Genomic DNA, 22,506 nt, shown 5'->3' with positions numbered 1-22,506 from the left:
AAACTGATGTCCTGACTCTCTGAGGTCATTAAAGATCCCATGGCACTTATCGTAGGGGTGTTAACCCAGGTGTCCTGGCTAAATTCCCAATCTGGCCCTCAAACCATCACGCTCACCTAATAATCCCCAGTTTACAATTGGCTCATTCATCCCCCTCCTCTCCCCTGTAACTATTCCCCAGGTTGTTGCTGCAAATGAGAATGTCTTCTCAGTCAATTTACCTGGTAAAATAACAGATTAAATGTAAATAAAATAAAACCCCACCTAAAACACAACAGCAGATTTGGACTGTTTTCTCATACCCATGGCACATGCAACATTTTCTCACAGCCTTAATGACAGAATATGTAGAATAGCATTATGAGACTGAAAATTGAGATGTAGGATCTTAATTTGATCACCCTGTCACAGGATGCAGGAAATTCAAAATTTGCAGATTATTTGAGGTTTTATAAAAAGGTTTCTGAAGTTAGTAAATTCCATAATTAGTATTTTCTCTTCCCGCAGGATATTTTTTTTGCTGTAGCAAGCTGGCTCAACTTAAGATCTTATATCTACACAGTACGTCACTGTGACTATGTTTGCATTTTGGAGTGTGTGTCAGGGATTTGATCTGGAGGTGCCATTCTGTAGCGTCTGCTGCTGTTCTCATGTTTGTGTTGGAAAGCTGATCCCCCTGGGAGACATAGCACTTCAGTCATATGTGTGTGTGTGTGTGTGTGTGTGTTGGGGGGGGGGTTGTGCGTGTGCATGAGAGAGAGAGTGTGTTGTCACAATATATCACTACTGTGTGGGATGTGTCAATGTTCATGTGTGCATGTTGCATAAGTGTGTGTTTGAGTGTGTGTACATGATTGTGTGTCTGTGTTTGCATTATTTATTTTATTTTACCTTTATTTTACCAGGTTAGTCTCATTGATGTTAAATATATATTTTTCAAGAGAGACCTGGCCAAAAAAGCAGCACACAAAGTTTCTAAGATTTACAACATAAAGCACTTCCTACTAAGTATGTACCGATGACGATGTATTTTTTTGGTCCTGTCCGGACCAGCCATCTTGTTTTGGTCCTGTCCGGACCAGCAATCTTGTTTTGGTCCTGTCCGGACTAGCCATCTTGTTTTGGTCCTATCCGGACCAACCGTCTTTTTTTGGTGCAGTCCAGCCTTGATTTCAATGCCCACAGACGTCCGGTCCGGACTAGATTTAGCCCAAACATAGACGTCTATATTTGGTTTAGATTTGGTCTGAATTTTGGTAGATTTGGTCTGAATGAATCATAGATGTCTATGGTTCACAAATTTGGACAGCACGGTATAGTGCAGTAGAGCAGGGGTTCCTAAATATTAGAATAATACCCAGCATGCTTTGCAAGTATTTGTTTTTACATTTCCATTTTGGTCATTCAGCAGATGCTCTTATCCAGAGCGACTTACAGTCAGTGCATTCAACTAAGGTAGATAAAAAACAACATATCAGTCATAGCCAGAATTGTTTTTTATGGAACCATTACTGAGAATGTTATTGTAGTTGAAGTGGTCTGTTAGTTTCTTCTTCTGATTACTTTAAACATCGTAATTGACAGTTTAGAAGTTTGAAAGAAATCTAACATAAGTGCTTGTGGCTGAATGGAGCAATAAAAAATATTCTGCTGTGAACTTCAGTTGACTCCTTTTTCCTACAATAAGAGGCTTGAAATATTATTAATGTGACTAAAGGACACCAATAAGCAGAAGAGACTTGCTTGGGCCAAGAAACATGAGAAATGGACATTCGACCATCTGTCCTTTGGTCTGATGAGTCCAAATTTGAGATTTTTGTTTCCAACCACCGTGTCTTTGTGAGACGCAGAGTAGGTGAACGAACGGATGATCTCCACACGTGTAGTTTCCACCATGAAGCATGGAGGAGGAGGTGTGATGGTGTGTGGCTGCTTTGCTGGTGACACTGTCAGTGATTTATTTAGAATTCAAGGCACACTTAACCAGCATGGCTACCACAGCATTCTGCAGCTATACGCCGTCCCATCTGGTTTGCAGTGGAACTATCATTTGTTTTTCAATAGGACAATGACACCTCCAGGTTGTGTAAGGGCTATTTGACCAAGAAGGACTGTGATGGAGTGCTGCATCAGATGACCTGGCCTCCACAATCACCCGACGTCAACCCAATTGAGATGGTTTGGGATGAGTTGGACCGCAGAGTGAAGAAAAAGCAGCTAACAAGTGCTCAGCATATATGGGAACTCATTCAAGACAGTTGGAAAAGCATTCCAGGTGAATCTGGTTTAGAGAATGCCAAGAGTGTGCAAAGCTGTCATCAAGGCAAATTGGCTAATTTGAAGAATCTAAAATATAACATTTATTTAGATTTGTTTAACACTGTTTTGGTTACTACATGATTCCATATATGTTATTTCATAGTGTTGATATTGTCACTATTATTGTACGATGTAGAAAATAAAGAAAAACCCCTGTGTAATGTGTAAGGACAGACGCTTGGAGACGAGAAGCAAGTACAGGGAATGAACATTTAATGAATAGCGGACATGAAACAAAACAATAACAGCGTCTGGACAAGGGAAACATAACGGAGTGGTTCAACTTGGGTTCAAAATGGCAACATAGCCTAGCGTAGCCTAGTGGTTAAAGCGTTGGACTAGTAACCAAAAGGTTACAAGTTCAAATCCCCGAGCTGACAAGGTACAAATCTGTTGTTCTTCCCTCAAAGTGTGTACATGCTTATGTGTGTGTGTTTTTTATTTTTTGTTTAGATGATACTATGCCTTTTTGGTCAGACACACACACTAGCCATGCCTGTTATGTTCAGACTCTCCAGTATTCTCTGGTGTCTCCTTGCATCTCTCTGCTTCCTGCCTTCCTTTAATAACATCCCACATCACACTCCTCCAGTGGCTGTGGGTTTCATTAAATCTGAATTAAGAAACACCATTAGCACCTTCGTCGCCAGCGGTGTTTGTGCGTGTGTGTGCGTGTGTGTGTGTGTGTGTGTGTGTGTGTGTGAGAGAGAGAGAAAGAAACCGATTGAAAAGACAGTACCAGAAATTGAGGAGTGATTTGTTATGAATTCCTTCTACACTTTCTCTACAGATCTTATAGCTCTTATAGTTGAATGTCTGTCATTTCTATGTTAATGTTTTAAATATATGTCAATTATATGGTATTTTTGTTTGTAATATATTACGTGTCGGACCCCAGGAAGACTATCTGTTGCCATTGGCGATCCTAATAAAATCATAAATAAAATCATAAAATTATAAGCTCTAATTTTCTATGTGTTTGACATTGATGCCTGTGCCAATAGGCTAGATAGTATTGTAGTTGCTAGTAGGCTCGATAGTACTGTACTGGGCAGTTTGTTAGATCGGGAGGTCCAAGGTACTGCAGGGGGCCGAGAAAAAATATAGAAAGAAATGTTTCATGTTTTTATTAATATCGTTAGCAACAACAGAATAAACAGCCTTTGAATTACATACCTACAGTAGAAAATAAGAGAACATCTCTTTCTAATGATTTCTCAACTCCTAATATTGAGCTAATTACACTATTCAGAGCCATGTAGTATCTGACATAGGCTTTCGAAAAGCATCCACCAATAGGCTAGCAGTGCAGCAAATGCCTCTGGCGGCTGGTATGTTAGAGTTTACACTTCATCTTCCAATTATAATGTGGGGAGGTCAAAATAATGAAAAACTATCTGCCAAATCTATTCATTTAAAAATGTGGATTACTTCTCCTTGCCATTATCATTCACCTGATGATAAGACAAGAAACGTGAAAAATCTAAGTTTTGCTAATGCATGATAGGGGTACCTGAGTCTCCAGTTTGCCTGGGAGGGGTCCACGGGCAAGAAAATGTTGAAGACCCCTGTGCTAGATAATATTGTAGGTGCCAGTATGTTAAATTGTATGGTATTTGCCAGTAGGCTAGATAGTATTGTATTTGCCAGTAGACTAGATAGTATTTTATTGGCCAGTAGGCTAGATAGTATTGTATTTGCCAGTAGACTAGATAGTATTTTATTGGCCAGTAGGCTAGATGGTATTGTATTGGCCACCCTGTTCTACACTAAGGAGGTTGGCAATTACGACCAAGCAGCATCGAAAAGACATTGGCCATATTCAGCTGCCAGAGATAGAAACTAAACTGGATTTTAAATGGCACACACACACACACACACACACAGACACACACACACAGCCTCACACCTAGTTTGACCTGGATGTTTTACAGAGACTAGAGGTCTACCGATTATGATTTTTCAACACCGATACTGATACCGGTTATTGGAGGACCAAAAAAAGCAGATACCGATTAATCGGACGATTTTTATTTATTTATTTGTAATAATGACAATTACAACAATACTGAATGAGCACTTATTATAACTTAATATAATACATAAATAAAATCAATTTAGCCTCAAATAAATAATGAAACATGTTCAATAGGGTTTAAATAATGCAAAAACAAAGTGTTGGAGAAGAAAGTAAAAGTGCCATATAAGAAAGATAACGTTTAAGTTCCTTGTTCAGAACATGAGAACATATGCAAGCTGTTAGTTCCTTTTAACATGAGTCTTCAATATTCCCAGGTAAGAAGTTTTAGGTTGTAGTTATTATAGGAATTATAGGACTATTTCTCTCTATACCATATGTATTTCATTAACCTTTGACTATTGGATGTTCTTATAGGCACTCTAGTATTGCCAGTGTATCAGTTTAGCTTCCGTCCCTCTCCTCGCCCCTACCTGGGCTCGAACCAGGAACACATCGACAACAGCCAATGAAGCAGCATTACCCATCGTTCCACAAAATCCAGGGCCCTTGCAGAGCAAGGGGAACAACTACTCCAAGTCTCAGAGCGAGTGACGTTTGAAACGCTATTAGCGCGCACCCTGCTAACTAGCTAGCCATTTCACATCGTTTACACCAGTCTAATCTCGGGAGTTGATAGGCTTGAAGTCATAAACAGCTGCTGGCAAACGCACGAAAGTGCTGTTTAAATGAATGCTTACGAGCCCGCTGGTGCCTACCATCGCTCAGTCAGACTGCTCTATCAAATCATAGACTTAGTTATAACATGATAACACACAGAAATACGAACCTTAGGTCATTAATATGGTAAAATCCGGAAATTATCATCTCGAAAACAAGACGTTTATTCTTTCAGTGAAATACGGAACCGTTCCGTATTTTATCTAACGGGTGGCATCCATAAGTCTAAATATTCCTGTTACATTGCACATCCTTCAATGTTATGTCATAATTACGTAAAATTCTGGCAAATTATGCGGCCCAAACTGTTGCATATACCCTGACTCTGCCTGCAATGAACGCAAGAGAAGTGACACAATTTCACCTGGTTAATATTGCCGGCTAACCTGGATTTCTTTTAGCAAAATATGCAGGTTTAAAAAGATATACTTCTGTGTATTGATTTTAAGAAAGGCATTGATGTTTATGGTTAGGTACACATTGGAGCAACGATACGCACCGCAACGATTATATGCAACGCAGGACACACTAGATAAACTAGTAATATCATCAACCATGTGTAGTTAACTAGTGATTATGATTGATTGATTGTTTTTTATAAGATAAGTTTAATGCTAGCTAGAAACTTACCTTGGCTTACTGCATTCGCGTAACAGGCAGGCTCCTCGTGAGGCAGGTGGTTAGAGCGTTAGACTAGTTAACCGTAAGGTTGCAAGATTGAATTGAAAATCTGTCGTTCTTCACCTGAACGAGGCAGTTAAACCCACCGTTCCTAGGCCGTCATTGAAAATAAGAATGTGTTCTTAACTGACTTGCCTAGTTAAATAAAGATTAATTAAAGGTGTAAAATCGGCCAAATTGGTGTCCAAAAATACACATTTCCGATTGTTATGAAAACTTGAAATCGGCCCTAATTAATCGGCCATTCTGATGAATCGGTCGACCTCTAACAGAGACATCTACTGTCATGGCGCTGTAGTTGCTGTTCAGGGTCAAACCAGTTTGCATGTTTGCAAGCAATCCAGGAAGCCATTAGGATTGGCTGTCCTAATCAACCTTGTGAAAGAAGCCACTTGTTATAATGGGGAGAACTGATGTAACATCACTGCCATAGTGAATTAGTCAGCCACCCAAACCACAGGTTGGACGTGTTGCTGAGGGCGCTTTCATCCCACTGAGTGGGAGAGTCTCCCAGTCTCTGTCTGGCTTTGTGGTCGACTCCCAGCCCAGCCAATACTGGGAGGTCACTGTGGAACAACTATCATCTCTGCATTACAATAGATAAAAGCTTAGCGGGGCCCCTGGGTACAATAAAACACAATGTCATGTATCATGATGGGGAGGCCTTATTGTGCATATCATACCAGGAAGGGATCAGGGCATAGCACGGTGATAGTGACAAATGTCACACCGTACTGTCTATAGATAATTGCCTCTGTGTGAATTACAGTTATGACTGTGCTCATAAATCTTCAGAGCGCTGGAAATAGGCTCAGCCAGCTCTCTGGTCATTCAGGGTGACTCTTACTAGCTTGTCTTACTGTACATGAATAGCCATCTCTCTGGTCATTCAGGGTGACTCTTACTAGCTTGTCTTACTGTACATGAATAGCCAGGTCTCTGGTCATTCAGGGTGACTCTTACTAGCTTGTCTTACTGTACATGAATAGCCAGCTCTCTGGTCATTCAGGGTGACTCTTACTAGCTTGTCTTACTGTACATGAATAGCCAGCTCTCTGGTCATTTAGGGTGACTCTTACTAGCTTGTCTTACTGTACATGAATAGATGTGCATATAGTGTGCTCCTATTTCATCACACTCTGATGATTGTTTTGATTGGCACCTGTGTGACTACATGTACTGTAGATGCACAGAGCACATCCAACAGTGGAGGCTGTTGAGGGGAGGACGGCTCATAATAATGTCTGGAATGGAGTCAATGGAATGGTATCAAACACATCAAAGACGTGGTTTCCATGTGGTTGATACCACTCCATTGACTCAATTCCAGACATTATTATGAGCCTTCCTCCCTTCAGCAGCCTCCACTGGTATCCAACTAATCTCACCTAGATGTACTAATCATTTACCTAAGAGCAAAGTAACTGTTGCTCTATTGGGTATTGTTCAGCCTTATCTTAATTCCATAGGTTACAAACTGCAAACTATAAAGATACAAATGTGTATGAAATCATAGTCAAAAAGAATTACTGCAACCATAGCCTAAATGGTCTTTCTCTATCTAGGCCTACAATAATGGGTTTTTTTTTTCAGTCCCAGTCACTCACTGTCTGTCGCTGTCTATGTGTCTGCGACGCTGTCTTTGACATGTGGTCACAGTGTGTGGTGATGGTTGGTAGCCCATGTAGAGTGGGAAATGTGGGGACAGTGTCTAAGTGGACAACACATAGATAGCTATGTGTGTGGAAAACAGTTCACTTGTTTATTAGTACAGTTTGTTTGTAACTCCATTCGCTACTTGTAGCTGTATAGTCCGTTTGTTTGTGCTGTTGGTTTTGGCTAGCTTATTTTCCTAGTTTTGGCTAGCTTATTAGCTAACACTCACTCAAGTGGCTCCTAGCACCATCATGAAAAGGGGCATGAGGGAAGCCCTACATATTATGTTGTTCTAAGTAGTGAGATCGCTCGGGAGCAGGCAATGTTGAAAAAATAATCTTTAGACATTTTGTACTTTTCTTAAATGTAGTTTTGTAATTGATAAAACAACCAGAAAACAAGAACATTTTGTTGGAAAAAGGTTACGTTTTTGCTGTGAGCCAATGGGGTAACCTAGGTAACCACAGGTTATGTTCCCCTCAGACGGGCGGGGCCGCAATGTTATTTATTATATGGACTGGGACTGTGTGTTTCCCAGTCAAATTGCCAGGGTTAGAGGTACCGAGCCCATTCTATTCACTCTATTTCTATGTGTGCTGCTGCAGGGAAGGGGGCCTTGCGAGTCCATGTTACCGCATAAACGGACTTAACCCTAAGAATGCCTGGCAGTCCCGTCTTCAGTCAGCTGTTTGTTTTTTAAAGGAAATTTAAAACGGCCAATGACGGTTGTTTCATTTTTCAAGCCAGTCTTCATCCATAACTGTCGCTAACACGGTTATAGAGTAATTGTGCTAGCCCTACGTGTGTGTGTGTAGAAGAGTATGAAGAAGACAGAGCAAAGCAGTTCAGACAAACAACATTCAAGCTATTTGTAGTAATCACAACAAAGGCCCTTCCTGTTTGCAGTGGGAAAAGCCCCTATGAATTCAATTGAGTGGGGTCTCTCTTACTGAGCTAGACTGTCTGGTGATACAATATGTTCTCCCTCTCTTCCTCTCTCTTTCTCTTGACCCCGTTCCCCTCTCTCTCTCTCTGTTGACTTTGTCTGAAACATTAGTGTGTTAGGACCTGTGTTTGTCAGTGTGGTTACAGTCTGATCAGTGGCCTCAGGCTGCAGGCAGCTCCATCAGGCTGAAGTCCAGAGGTGTTTGACTTGGCCTGCGACTGTGTTTGATCAGGCTGTTACTGGAAAACTGACCACTGACCACTGGTTCTGCCAAAAGCCCCCCTCTCTTCCACCTCTCCAAGGTCTCTCTCTCTCTCTCTCTCTCTCTCTCTCTCTCTCTCTCTCTCTCTCTCTCTCTCTCTCTCTCTTTCTCTCTCTCTCTCTCTCTCTCTCTCTCTCTCTCTCACTCTCTCTCTCTCTCTCTCTCTCTCTCTCATCCTGTCTCTTATCCTGTCTCTCTCTCATCCTCTCTCGCTCTCATCCTGTCTCCCATCCTCTCTCTCATCCTCTTTCTCTCTCGCTCTGCAATATTTGTTGAGGTATTAGTCTTGCTCACTGAAATACAGATCTATCATAATTTCATTACTATGTATGACATTAGGGACAATTTCTCATCAACCATATCCCAGTCCAGCAGCATCGTACCATTCTCTTCCATATCCTGGTTGGTCAGGGTGAGGTCAAGCAACATCAGTGCGACATTACCTCTCTCTGGCTCTCTGTGTGTGTTGTCTCAACCCCAGTCCAAGCTTTACTAAGTGTGAAGAGTGGCTTGGACCTGTTCGAAGTTCACACAGGTTAAGAACATTCCAACAATCCCACAAGTAGCACAGGGCTGCAAATGCTTCGTAAGTGGATGGTGAAACAGGCCAGTGGAAAGATATAGGGCCTAGAAGCAGGGCTGCTTGTATCAGGAACCTCTCTGCATACAGTAGGATACAGATGCTACGGCTTCCCATGTCAAGTGGCTCTTTGATCCAGGGTGATGGATCGACTAAAGGACGTAATCTACAGTACTAAATGAGGTTGGGAACAATTCTAGCAGATGAACCTCATTTCAGACTGATCTCTGGACGTATGGGACAAGTCGTTAGTGTGTGAGTAGTATGCAGAGTGATCGAGGGAACATGTTCACTGGATTCTACTCTTTAAACACTAGACACTCTGGACCTAGATGTTTTGATCATTATACTGGCCTTAGAGTTTTCTCATGCCAATCCTAAATCTGGGAGCTGTGTGTGTGTGTGTGTGTGTGTGTGTGTGTGTGTGTGTGTGTGTGTGTGTGTGTGTGTGTGTGTGTGTGTGTGTGTGTGTGTGTGTGTGTGTGTGTGTGTGTGTGTGTGTGTGTGTGTGTGTGTGTGTGTGTGTGTGTGTGTGTGTGTGTGTGTGTGTGTGTGTGTGTGTGTGTGTGTGTGTGTGTGTGTGTGTGTGTGTGTGTGTGTGTGTGTGTGTGTGTGTGTGTGTGTGTGTGTGTGTGTGTGTGTGTGCGCGCGTGCGTCCCGTCCCGTCCGTCCAGTGCAGAGGCAGGTTGTGGGGCCGTGTGCTTGCATACTTGTGTGTGTTTGGCCTGGGTAATTAAGCCCCTGAACAGCGGCTGAGTGGAGCCTTAATGAGATTAGAACTGCCACTTGACAGAGCCACACTGTAAGGAGCACCTCTACTGACCTGTGTGTCCCTTTCCCCACTGAGGGGATGTGTAGCAGTAAGTACAGGGTGGTGTGTTTAAGTGAGTTCGGGGTTGACGCAGTCACATGGCAGGCTATCCACAGACATCGTTCCATGCAGTTTGTCTCCATCAAAGCAGTCAAGAATTCAGAGCGTCCACTTCAAACCCCTCCGTCTCTACCTCCCCTCACCCCTCACTCACTCCTTACTAACTGTGTTGCACTCAGGGCTGTGGCATTTCAAACACTGAAGCAAAACAAAAACAGTTTAGCTAGAAAACAATGTCTGGAATTTCTTGTGTTTGACTTGAGCACTGTGAGGTGTTTGGACTTGAGCACTGTGAGGTGTTTGACTTGAGCGCTGTAAGGTGTTTGGACTTGAGCACTGTGAGGTGTTTGACTTGAGCGCTGTAAGGTGTTTGGACTTGAGCGCTGTGAGGTGTTTGGACTTGAGCGCTGTGAGGTGTTTGGACTTGAGCACTGTGAGGTGTTTGGACTTGAGCACTGTGAGGTGTTTGGACTTGAGCACTGTGAGGTGTTTCACAGCTGAGTTCCTCCCATGCCCCCCGCTCCCTGAGTTCCTCCGATGCCCCCCACCCCCTGAGGTCCTCCCATGCCCCCCGCCCCCTGAGTTCCTCCCATGCCCCCCGCCCCCTGAGTTCCTCCCATGCTCCCCGCCCCCAGAGTTCCTCCCATGCTCCACGCCCCCTGAGTTCCTCCCATGCTCCCCGCCCCCTGAGTTCGTCCCATGCCCCCCGCCCCCTGAGTTCCTCCCATGCCCCCCGCCCCATGAGTTCCTCCCATGCCCCCCACCCCCTGAGTTCCTCCCATGCCCCCCACCCCCTGAGTTCCTCCCCCACCCCCTGAGTTCCTCCCATGCCCCCCACCCCCTACTTTTAAGCGGTGCATATCTAGCTGAAGGGGGTAAGGGAGTGGTGCAGAAGTGATGGCAGAGAGCAGAGATGCCACATGACTGTACATGGGCTGTGGCTGGTGTGAAAGGACTGCCTGCCTGCTCAGTGGTATGGTGGTGGTGGTGGGGGCTCTGATAAAACTCACTGCTGGCATCATCATCATCAGAGGCCTGTTTTACATCCCTGAGACACAAGGCATTTAAACACAACACATCCTCTTCCCTCTAAGTCACTTCACATTCCCTGCATAGCTGCATTCATCACAACCTCTCATCATAGCTACTGACGTGGACAGGAGGGTTATAGTCATCTAGCTAGCAGTCTAGCTCAGGGCCATATCCAAACTGATCCTAGATCAGCTCTCCTACTGGGGGCCCTGTCGTTCTGTAATTGTTTGTAATGTGTTTTTAGTTCTGTGTTGGACCACAGGAAGATTAGCTGGCGTCATGGTGTCAGCCAATGGGGATCCTAAGAAAATTCAAGATTCCTATGCTGAGACACTTTGTGAATATGGCCTATGATCTTATCCAGCAGAAAGGCCTTTTGTCAGTGCATACTTTTAAAGTTGTAGGGCAAAAGGCATAGACATGGATATCACAAACAAAACTATCTGAAAGTATGTAGGACCTAAAGTCCTTGCCTTCAATATCTGCTGTTCTATATAGGCCTACGCAATAGTACAACCAATATAAAGTACATCATTACACATGACAACTATTACATTACATTGAGTACTGCATCAGAAGAAGGAATTGAGGTGCCCTACATTATACTATACAACCTCATACCCCACAACAGTTACATACTGGTCAAATGTAAGTGTGTTTCCAGTATCATGGAGGCTATGTTGTTGTGCTGTGTGCAGAGACTGATATGTCCCCATTAGGACTAGTGAGACGCATACTGTTTACTGACAGCTGGGCTGACATACACTGGTGTGTGTGTGTGTGTGTCTGTGTGTCTGTGTGTCTGTGTGTCTGTGTCTGTCTGTGTCTGTGTCTGTGTCTGTGTCTGTGTGCACGTGCGTGTGTGTGTATTTAGGAATGCCAGCTTCACTTTTCCCAACAAGGTCGCCTGCCCCTCCAGTAACATTATCTTCACCCCTCACCTTTGACCACTACGTTTCCCTGAGGACAAGCAAGCAGCAAATTCCACTTCCCTTTGCAAAACAAAATAAAAAAACTATCTCCCTGATGACTTCCAAACTTCCTCAAGCTCTGACAGAGTGAAATTGAGAGTTGACTCTGTGGTAAGCCTATCTCTTCCCTGGTTTTGGGGGACTGTTGGATGGCCCACTATGACACTGACCTAGTTGTGTCAGTGTGGAGGCTTCTGGCTGTCACATGGTGTCTGAGGGGAGCTCTCTGTGGGTGTGGAGGTGCAAGATGCTGGGTGTTTTGACCAGAGGTGGAAAAAGTACCCAATTGTCCTACTTAAAAGTAAAGATAACTTAATAGAAAATGACTCAAGTAAAAGTGAACGCCACCCAGTAAAATTTTACTTGAGTAAAAGTGTCAAGGACATTGGACTGAGCTGACAGGGATTGAGACTGAAGCACGGGACATAGGACAGTGGACTGAACTGACAGGGATTGAGACTGAAGCACGGGACATAGGACATTGGACTGAGCTGACAGGGATTGAGACTGAAGCATGGGACATAGGACATTGGACTGAGCTGACAGGGATTGAGACTGAAGCACGGGACATAGGACATTGGACTGAACTGACAGGGATTGAGACTGAAGCACGGGACATAGGACATTGGACTGAGCTGACAGGGATTGAGACTGAAGCACGGGACATAGGACATTGGACTGAGCTGACAGGGATTGGGACTGAAGCATGGGACATAGGACATTGGACTGAACTGACAGGGATTGAGACTGAAGCACGGGACATAGGACATTGGACTGAGCTGACAGGGATTGAGACTGAAGCATGGGACATAGGACATTGGACTGAACTGACAGGGATTGAGACTGAAGCACGGGACATAGGACATTGGACTGAGCTGACAGGGATTGAGACTGAAGCACGGGACATAGGACAGTGGACTGAACTGACAGGGATTGAGACTGAAGCACGGGACATAGGACATTGGACTGAGCTGACAGGGATTGAGACTGAAGCATGGGACATAGGACATTGGACTGAGCTGACAGGGATTGAGACTGAAGCACGGGACATAGGACATTGGACTGAACTGACAGGGATTGAGACTGAAGCACGGGACATAGGACATTGGACTGAGCTGACAGGGATTGAGACTGAAGCACGGGACATAGGACATTGGACTGAGCTGACAGGGATTGGGACTGAAGCATGGGACATAGGACATTGGACTGAACTGACAGGGATTGAGACTGAAGCACGGGACATAGGACATTGGACTGAGCTGACAGGGATTGAGACTGAAGCATGGGACATAGGACATTGGACTGAACTGACAGGGATTGAGACTGAAGCACGGGACATAGGACATTGGACTGAGCTGACAGGGATTGAGACTGAAGCACGGGACATAGGACATTGGACTGAGCTGACAGGGATTGGGACTGAAGCACGGGACATAGGACAGTGGACTGAACTGACAGGAATTGAGACTGAAGCACGGGACATAGGACATTGGACTGAGCTGACAGGGATTGAGACTGAAGCACGGGACATAGGACATTGGACTGAGCTGACAGGGATTGGGACTGAAGCACGGGACATAGGACATTGGACTGAGCTGACAGGGATTGGGACTGAAGCACGGGACATAGGACATTGGGGTGAACTGACAGGGATTGAGACTGAAGCACGGGACATAGGACATTGGACTGAACTGACAGGGATTGAGACTGAAGCATGGGACATAGGACATTGGACTGAGCTGACAGGGATTGAGACTGAAGAACGGGACATAGGACATTGGACTGAACTGACAGGGATTGAGACTGAAGCACGGGACATAGGACATTGGACTGAACTGACAGGGATTGAGACTGAAGCACGGGACATAGGACATTGGACTGAACTGACAGGGATTGAGACTGAAGCACGGGACATAGGACATTGGGGTGAACTGACAGGGATTGAGACTGAAGCATGGGACAGGACAGTGGGCTGAGCTGACAGGGATTGAGACTGAAGCACGGGACATAGGACATTGGACTGAGCTGACAGGGATTGGGACTGAAGCACGGGACATAGGACATTGGACTGAGCTGACAGGGATTGGGACTGAAGCACGGGACATAGGACATTGGGGTGAACTGACAGGGATTGAGACTGAAGCACGGGACATAGGACATTGGACTGAACTGACAGGGATTGAGACTGAAGCACGGGACATAGGACATTGGACTGAGCTGACAGGGATTGAGACTGAAGCACGGGACATAGGACATTGGACTGAGCTGACAGGGATTGGGACTGAAGCATGGGACATAGGACATTGGACTGAACTGACAGGGATTGAGACTGAAGCACGGGACATAGGACATTGGACTGAGCTGACAGGGATTGAGACTGAAGCATGGGACATAGGACATTGGACTGAACTGACAGGGATTGAGACTGAAGCACGGGACATAGGACATTGGACTGAGCTGACAGGGATTGAGACTGAAGCACGGGACATAGGACATTGGACTGAGCTGACAGGGATTGGGACTGAAGCACGGGACATAGGACAGTGGACTGAACTGACAGGAATTGAGACTGAAGCACGGGACATAGGACATTGGACTGAGCTGACAGGGATTGAGACTGAAGCACGGGACATAGGACATTGGACTGAGCTGACAGGGATTGGGACTGAAGCACGGGACATAGGACATTGGACTGAGCTGACAGGGATTGGGACTGAAGCACGGGACATAGGACATTGGGGTGAACTGACAGGGATTGAGACTGAAGCACGGGACATAGGACATTGGACTGAACTGACAGGGATTGAGACTGAAGCATGGGACATAGGACATTGGACTGAGCTGACAGGGATTGAGACTGAAGAACGGGACATAGGACATTGGACTGAACTGACAGGGATTGAGACTGAAGCACGGGACATAGGACATTGGACTGAACTGACAGGGATTGAGACTGAAGCACGGGACATAGGACATTGGACTGAACTGACAGGGATTGAGACTGAAGCACGGGACATAGGACATTGGGGTGAACTGACAGGGATTGAGACTGAAGCATGGGACAGGACAGTGGGCTGAGCTGACAGGGATTGAGACTGAAGCACGGGACATAGGACATTGGACTGAGCTGACAGGGATTGGGACTGAAGCACGGGACATAGGACATTGGACTGAGCTGACAGGGATTGGGACTGAAGCACGGGACATAGGACATTGGGGTGAACTGACAGGGATTGAGACTGAAGCACGGGACATAGGACATTGGACTGAACTGACAGGGATTGAGACTGAAGCATGGGACATAGGACATTGGACTGAGCTGACAGGGATTGAGACTGAAGAACGGGACATAGGACATTGGACTGAACTGACAGGGATTGAGACTGAAGCACGGGACATAGGACATTGGACTGAACTGACAGGGATTGAGACTGAAGCACGGGACATAGGACATTGGACTGAACTGACAGGGATTGAGACTGAAGCACGGGACATAGGACATTGGGGTGAACTGACAGGGATTGAGACTGAAGCATGGGACAGGACAGTGGGCTGAGCTGACAGGGATTGAGACTGAAGCACGGGACATAGGACATTGGACTGAGCTGACAGGGATTGAGACTGAAGCACGGGACATAGGACATTGGACTGAACTGACAGGGATTGAGACTGAAGAACGGGACATAGGACATTGGACTGAGCTGACAGGGATTGAGACTGAAGCATGGGACATAGGACATTGGACTGAGCTGACAGGGATTGGGACTGAAGCACGGGACATAGGACATTGGGGTGAACTGACAGGGATTGGGGGAAGTGTCAGTGTCTGAATGTGGCTCATCTTGGGGAGCTGTTGGGTGAATGTTCTCAGGGGTCAGGGATTCATGGTCTGGGCACAGAGGGAAGAAGACACAGGCAGACAGACTGTGGCCTTGTCAGCAAGGCTCCACTACTGCTCCAGCAGCCTGTGTGTGTGTGTGTGTGTGTGGTGTGTGTGTGGTGTGTGTGGTGTGTGTGGTGTGTGTGGTGTGTGGTGTGTGTGGTGTGTGTGGTGTGTGTGGTGTGTGGTGTGTGTGGTGTGTGGTGTGTGGTGTGTGGTGTGTGTGTGTGTGTGTGTGTGTGTGTGTGTGTGTGTGTGTGACGGCAACTTGTTACTCTGTATTTTTAGGAAATAATTGACTTTGTTTAGATAAGATAACTCTCTTCCTTAATCTATGGCCTCAATTATTCTCAACCCACAGTTCATTACAGTACACCATCAAAGATCATTCTCAACCCACAGTTCATTACAGTACACCAGCAAGGATCATTCTCAACCCACAGTTCATTACAGTACACCAGCAAGGATAATTCTCAACACACAGTTCATGACAGTACACCAGCAAGGATCATTTTCAACCCACAGTTCATTACCGTACACCAGCAAGGATCATTCTCAACCCACAGTTCATGACAGTACACCAGCAAGGATCATTCTCAACCCACAGTTCATGACAGTACACCAGCAAGGATCATTCTCAACCCACAGTTCATGACAGTACACCAGCAAGGATCATTCTCAATCCACAGTTCATTACAGTACAGCAGCAAAAAGACATTTCCAAACACATTTAATAACAATGTGTAATACAATTGTAATAACATAGTAATAAAACACTGATACAAGCCCAGTGCTTCTTGCAACTGGAACAAGGAAGCCACTTGAGAGTTCTGTCACAAGGCACCTTCTTAACAAGCACTGCCTCTTCTAATGTTATAGCCCTCAGTGTAAGACCATGACCCCCCTGTTTTATGCAGCATTCCAATCCCATCATTCATGACGTTCCATTTGTGCCATGCCAGAAGGGGCAAGGGGGCAGCACTTTCTCAGGACGTGTGTGTGTGTGTGTGTGTGTGTGTGTGTGTGTGTGTGTGTGTGTGTGTGTGTGTGTGTGTGTGTGTGTGTGTGTGTCCATTTGAGTGTGTGTACACGCGTCTGCAGGTGAGTGCATGTGAATCCGTGTGTGTGTCTGGTGAGGGCTGTGTGTGCGTGTGAGCGTGCGTGCGTGCATACACTTGTGTGCAGGTTTGTGTGTGAGTCTGTGCGTGTGTATGTGTGTGTGTCGGCTGACGGACAGGGCTGAGTGACTGCATTGACAAGACTGTGGGAACAGCCTTTCACTACAGAATGACAGAACTACCTGTCAGCACCAAAACATGTTTTGGAACATGCAGTACCTAGGTCAACCAGGAGATGTCAGTCTTCTTTGCCTTATACAGTCAGTAGAGGGTATTTTTGGGTAGCATTTAAATGTTGGTCCTAATTCCCACCTTTTAATGACAACATTTTCATCCAGAGGATTTTTTGGGCATCAGATGAGAACATTGGAAATATTGGGCGCATAGGCCAAAGGCTAAGGAGTGAGCCTATCACCTGTGATGCCAAAATATATGTTTTTTATTTCACCTTTATTTAACCAGGTAGGCCAGTTGAGAGCAAGTTCTCAATTACAACTGCGACCTGTCCAAGATAAAGCAAAGCAGTGTGACAAAAACAACAACACAGAATTACACATGGGATAAACAAACGTACAGTCAATAACACAATAGAAAATCTGTATACAGTGTGTGCAAATGAAGTAAGGAGGTAAGGCAATAAATAGGCCAATAGTGGTGAAGTAATTACAATATAAAGAAACATCCTACAGGACACATTGTCTGGTCACCGTGCAGGGGGTAGTCAAAGGTACTGCAGATATTGTGATGAGCGAGAGTCACACACAGTATCGGCGTGTGTGCACAGGTTTGCTTCACACTTGTACAACGTGGTAGCCACTGGACCAAAACAGTGGAGAACTTGAGCCTCGTGCTTCAACACTCTTAGTTGTTGCAGAAATTGACCCACAATGCTGTTTACTTTCTGCATCTACGTCATAACGCTGGCTCTACCTTTAAAGCTAGAATCCTTAGTTGCTACATCAATTTTTGGACTTATAACTTAATGATATATACCCATTGATTCTTGAAGAATATAACTTATAAATGCCTCATGAGCTCAGTTCAACTTGTTATACTCCAATGTTTGCAAGCCAAGTTAATGTAAACAAACACGGTATAGCCTCAACACATGGCTAAAAGTATCATTTTGAAATGATGGATGCTTTGAATTTGAGAGTGGTTACATTTCTCAGCTTTTTACCAAAACACAGGCAGGGTGTCACTTTGTTATTGTTTCAATGAAGGATTCCAGCTTTAAGTGTTAAATCTATGCCCTTATAATGAAAACATAAAGTCATGCATTACGTTAAATAAATGTTTATTCTTGGCAACACAGTGGCACTTAATCCCCTGTGGCAGAGCTTCCAGGAACTGAATTGCCAGACGTTCCGATCATGAAAAATAATGGCTAGTTTATTATACAGCTGAGGGAGGCTTACCTTTCTCATCTACAGTGCCATCTCTGTGCTCCTGTATTTACAGGGGTGGCTGAGCACATGACTGTTGGTGTTGCTGTGTGTGGTAGCACGTTGCCATGCCAATGATCTCACATACAGTGCCTTCAGAAAGTATTCATTCTGCTTGGATTATTACACATTTCGTTGTGTTACAGCCTGAATTCCACACAATACCCTATAATGACAAAATTACATGTAAAAATAATAATAATAATAATGTTGCTCATTTATTGGAAGTAAAATACAGAAATATCTCATTTACACAAGTATTTACACCCCAGAGTCAATTCATGTTAGAATCATCTTTGTCTTGCTAAGTAAGTCTCTAAGAGATTTTCCCACCTGGATTGTAAAATCTTTGCACATTGTTATGAAAGAATTCAAACTCGGTCAAGTTGGTTGTTGATCATTGCTATACAGCCATTTTCGAGTCTTGACCTATTTTTTCAAGTCGATTTAAGACAAAATTGTAACTTGGCCACTCAGAAACATTCAATGTCGTCTTGGTAAACAACGCCAGTGTAGATTTGGGGTGTGTTTTAGGTTATTGTCTTACTGAAAGGTGAATTTGTCTTCCAGTGTCTGTTGGAAAGCAGACTGAACCAGATGTTCCTCTAGGATTTTGCCTGTGCTTAGCTCTATTCTATGTATTTTTATCCTACAAAACTCCCTAGTCTTTGCTGATGACAAGCATACCCATAACATGCTTGAAAATATGAAGAGTGGTACTCAGTGATGCCCCAAACATAACGCTTTGTATTGAGGTTCATTTCTTTGGCACATTATTATTATTATTATTATTATTATTATTATTATTATTGCAGTTGTACTTTAGTGCCTTATTACAAGCAGGATGTATGTTTTGGAATATTTTTATTCTACACAGGCTTCCTTCTTTTCGCTCTGTAATTTAGGTTAGAATTGTGTAGTTACTTTAATGTTGTTGATCCATCCTCAGTTTTCTCCCATCACAGCCATTAAACTCTGTAACTGTTTTAATAACCTCTACAGGATTGGTGGGGCAGTTGCGCTAACATGGGCTAATGCAATTAGCATGAGGTTGTAAGTAACAAGAAGATTTCCCAGGACATAGACATATCTGATATGAGCAGAAAGCTTAAATTCTTGTTAATCTAACTGTGCTGTCCAATTTACAGTAGCTATTACAGTGAAAGAATACCATGCTATTGTTTGAGGAGAGTGCACAGTTATGAACTTGACAAGTTATTAAGAAACCAATTAGGCATATTTGGGCAGTCTTGATACAAAACATTGAACAGAAATGCAATGGTTCATTGGATCAGTCTAAAACTTTGCACATACACTGCTGCCATCTGGTTGCTAAAATCTAAATTACGCCTGGGCTGGAATAATACATTATGGCCTTTCTCTTGCATTTCAATGATGATGGTACAAAACAAATACTAACTTTCTTTTACCAGATCGAATGTGTTATATTCTCCTACATTCATTTCACATTTCCACAAACTTCAAAGTGTTTCCTTTCAAATGGTATCAAGAATATGCATTTCCTTGCTTCAGGTCCTGAGCTACAGGCAGTTAGATTTGGGCATGTCATTTTAGGGGAAAATTGAAAAAAAGTTAGGAAGGACGCATGTATCTTTGTAGTGATTGGGTACATTGATACACCATACAAAGTGCAATTAATAACTTCACTATGCTCAAAGGGATTTTCAGTGTCTGCTTTAAAAATATATATATATGCATCTACCAATAGGTGCCCTTTATACAAGGCATTGTAAAACCTCCCTAGTCTTTGTGGTTGGATTTGTGTTTAAAATGCGTTGCTCGACTGAGGGACCTTACAATTATCTGTATGTGGGGGTTACAGAGATGACGTAGTCATTCAAATCAAATCAAATTTTATTTGTCACATATGCCGAATACAACTGTTGTAGACTTTACTATGAAATGATTTCTTACGAGCCCTTCCCAACAATGCAGAGTTTAAAAATAAAATAAATAAATAGTAACACGAGGAATAAAATAAAATACACAAGATTGTAGCTATATACAGGGAGTAGCAGTATCAGATCAATGTGGAGAGGTATTTGAGGTAGATATGTACAGTGCCTTGCGATAGTATTCGGCCCCCTTGAACTTTGCGACCTTTTGCCACATTTCAGGCTTCAAACATAAAGATATAAAACTGTATTTTTTTGTGAAGAATCAACAACAAGTGGGACACACTTTTTTAACAAATCAAAAACTGAAAAATTGGGCGTGCAAAATTATTCAGCCCCCTTAAGTTAATACTTTGTAGCGCCACCTTTTGCTGTAAGTCGCTTGGGGTATGTCTCTATCAGTTTTGCACATCGAGAGACTGAAATTTTTTCCCATTCCTCCTTGCAAAACAGCTCGAGCTCAGTGAGGTTGGATGGAGAGCATTTGTGAACAGCAGTTTTCAGTTCTTTCCACAGATTCTCGATTGGATTCAGGTCTGGACTTTGACTTGGCCATTCTAACACCTGGATATGTTTATTTTTGAACCATTCCATTGTAGATTTTGCTTTATGTTTTGGATCATTGTCTTGTTGGAAGACAAATCTCCGTCCCAGTCTCAGGTCTTTTGCAGACTCCATCAGGTTTTCTTCCAGAATGGTCCTGTATTTGGCTCCATCCATCTTCCCATCAATTTTAACCATCTTCCCTGTCCCTGCTGAAGAAAATCAGGCCCAAACCATGATGCTGCCACCACCATGTTTGACAGTGGGGATGGTGTGTTCAGCTGTGTTGCTTTTACGCCAAACATAACGTTTTGCATTGTTGCCAAAAAGTTCAATTTTGGTTTCATCTGACCAGAGCACCTTCTTCCACATGTTTGGTGTGTCTCCCAGGTGGCTTGTGGCAAACTTTAAACGACACTTTTTATGGATATCTTTAAGAAATGGCTTTCTTCTTGCCACTCTTCCATAAAGGCCAGATTTGTGCAATATACGACTGATTGTTGTCCTATGGACAGAGTCTCCCACCTCAGCTGTAGATCTCTGCAGTTCATCCAGAGTGATCATGGGCCTCTTGGCTGCATCTCTGATCAGTCTTCTCCTTGTATGAGCTGAAAGTTTAGAGGGACGGCCAGGTCTTGGTAGATTTGCAGTGGTCTGATACTCCTTCCATTTCAATATTATCGCTTGCACAGTGCTCCTTGGGATGTTTAAAGCTTGGGAAATCTTTTTGTATCCAAATCCGGCTTTAAACTTCTTCACAACAGTATCTCGGACCTGCCTGGTGTGTTCCTTGTTCTTCATGATGCTCTCTGCGCTTTTAACGGACCTCTGAGACTATCACAGTGCAGGTGCATTTATACGGAGACTTGATTACACACAGGTGGATTGTATTTATCATCATTAGTCATTTAGGTCAACATTGGATCATTCAGAGATCCTCACTGAACTTCTGGAGAGAGTTTGCTGCACTGAAAGTAAAGGGGCTTCCTCTGATATAGATATTCTGATATAGAGTTCCTGGATGGCAGGGAGCTCGGCCCCAATGATGTACTGGGCTGCCCACACCACCCACTGTAGCGCTTTTTGGTCAAGGGCGTTGCATTTGCCAGACCATGCGGTGATGCAGCTAGTCAAGATGCTCTCGATGGTGCATCTGTAGAACATTTTGAGGGGCCCATGCCAAATCTTTTCAGCATCCTGAGGGGGAAGAGGCACTGCCTTGCCCTCTTCACGACTGTGCGGGTGTGTGTGGACCATGTTAGGTTCTTCAAAATCTATATTAAACACTTACTGCACACAGAGTGAGTCCATTCAACTTATCATGTGACTTGTTAAGCACATTTTTTACTCCTGATCTTATTTAGGCTTGTCATAACAAAGGGGTTGAATACTTATTTACTCTAGACATTTCAGCTCTTTATTTTTTATGAATTTATAAACATTTCTTAAAACATAATTCCACTTTGACATTATGTGGTATTGTGTGTAAGCCAGTGACACACAATTTCAATTTAACCAATTTTACATTCAGGCTGTGAAATTGATTAAGTCAAAATAGATTAAGTCAAAATGCCACAAAGTCAAAATT

At 43.8% G+C, this 22,506-nt stretch overlaps 1 protein-coding gene across 1 annotated transcript in view; it reads left to right on the top strand.

Moving 5' to 3' along the window:
* LOC139410638 (Rho related BTB domain containing 4) overlaps window positions 1–22,506 on the top strand; it is a 69,953-nt gene that overhangs the window by 8,219 nt on the left and 39,228 nt on the right. The gene's annotated exons all lie outside the window — the stretch shown is intronic.

The sequence above is a fragment of the Oncorhynchus clarkii genome, chromosome 6 (assembly GCF_045791955.1).
Source record: "Oncorhynchus clarkii lewisi isolate Uvic-CL-2024 chromosome 6, UVic_Ocla_1.0, whole genome shotgun sequence".
In the NCBI taxonomy this organism is placed as follows: domain Eukaryota; kingdom Metazoa; phylum Chordata; class Actinopteri; order Salmoniformes; family Salmonidae; genus Oncorhynchus; species Oncorhynchus clarkii.
Note: the sequence above shows the minus strand (reverse complement) of the source record. Positions and strands in the feature narration are given on the sequence as shown.